The sequence below is a fragment of the Parus major genome, chromosome 2, assembly GCF_001522545.3.
Source record: "Parus major isolate Abel chromosome 2, Parus_major1.1, whole genome shotgun sequence".
Classification (NCBI taxonomy): Eukaryota; Metazoa; Chordata; class Aves; order Passeriformes; family Paridae; genus Parus; species Parus major.
In genome coordinates, this window is record NC_031769.1 from 41,003,938 (window position 1) to 41,005,574 (window position 1,637).

A 1,637-nucleotide genomic window follows, 5' to 3' on the forward strand; every position below is an offset into this window, starting at 1 on the left:
CTTTGGTTTCTGTTGTCTCATTTTACAAGGCTTGCAATTAGTATTTTAGTCACTTGATGGAGCGTGGGTTTTTCTGGTTGTGGTATGCAATGATAGCAGATATGAGGTTGCCATGCAAGAACATAGATTTAAAAAAGCTATTTGCCATCCAGATGTCAGCAATTTCTTTCTTTCTATTAGTGATAGAATTGTGGTGTCTTTGACCTCTGAAAACAAGTTCTTGTCTTCAGTTCCTTCAATTGCTGTGGGAGCCACTGGAGGGCACCGGTCGGTAAATGACTGACTCCACTTGCTCTGGAGTTACTCTTCTGACCATTTCTGAATTTCCTGAGGTTCCTATATGACTGCACTTGTCTTACAGTGTGTTTCTTGTATTTAGAAGATGGTTATAATTCAGCACCACATGCATGTGTTGTCGGTCCACTGGAATTGAGAAAAGGATGGAGGAAAGGATTTGGTATAAAATGCCCAACATATTATAACCTCCACCCAATGCACTGCTTTGCCTGTCATCTAAGTACAGGGCAACAGCCACTACCTCAGCTGTTGGACAATATGGTCAGTGAGCTCTTGCAGTATCACTGGGGTTCCTGTATGGTGTACCCAGTGCTCGTTTCTGTCGGGTGTTGAAGTTGAAAGACTTTGGGAAGTAACAAGAGCACATTGTGCTCAGTTTTGTCAGTTTGTACATCAGCCACAGGGGTGGGAGGTGTCACAAGTGTTTAGGGAAAGGAAGGGCTGCTACTTAGTGTGGGACATCATACTGTAAAACAAGTATGGTTTTCTTGGTGACCAGAATAATGCATTGTCTACTGGAAGCCTCAGAGCAGTTAGCAAAATGAGAGCAATGTCCTAATCCATCATTTACACATACAGATGGCAAGAGGAGTAAAGATGGTTGCCCAGCAATCTGCCTGGACACATTTTATTCCTAATTTTACAACGGAATTTTAGCAATTAGGTCATTTCTTGTGGTACTTTCACCTTAAAATTATATTTATTTTAAGAGTGCATGAAATCAACCAATAGAATAAATATGTAATTATCTCAATATTATATAGAATAGAATAAATATGTAAATATCTCAATATCTCAAACATGCCATTGAAAAGGGCTTAAATTCTACTTAGTCTGAGTCAACAGAAGAGTAAAAACCATCACAAGAAAATTAGGATGGACACCTTTGTTTTATGAATCTTCTGAAGGGGTAGTGCTTTCTCACTAAATCAGTGCAAACAGACTGTTTCTCATTGTCTGACTGCAAATAACAGCCAGGCTGTACAAGAAGTGTGGCAGACAAGAAGTCAGTGTCCAGTGGCCTGTGCTGACAGTTCTTCATAATGCTGCCAACCTGGACTTCATTATAAGCCTGGAGTTATATGAATGAATTACATAGATTTCACAGCAGTGAAATGGTATAACGCTGAAATAAAATGTCCTGGAACACATGGCACGTCATATTACTAGAAAGTGTAAAACTATTTATTTTCTGCCTGTCTCCTGGCTGCATGGATTTTTCTCCTGTGATTTGCCATGAGCTGATAGAAATCTGAGCACTAAAAGGTAACACTTCCATTTTGAATAATGGATGAGAAGAGCATCTGCCTTCAATCCCAACATGTGCAAAGGAGAGGTGT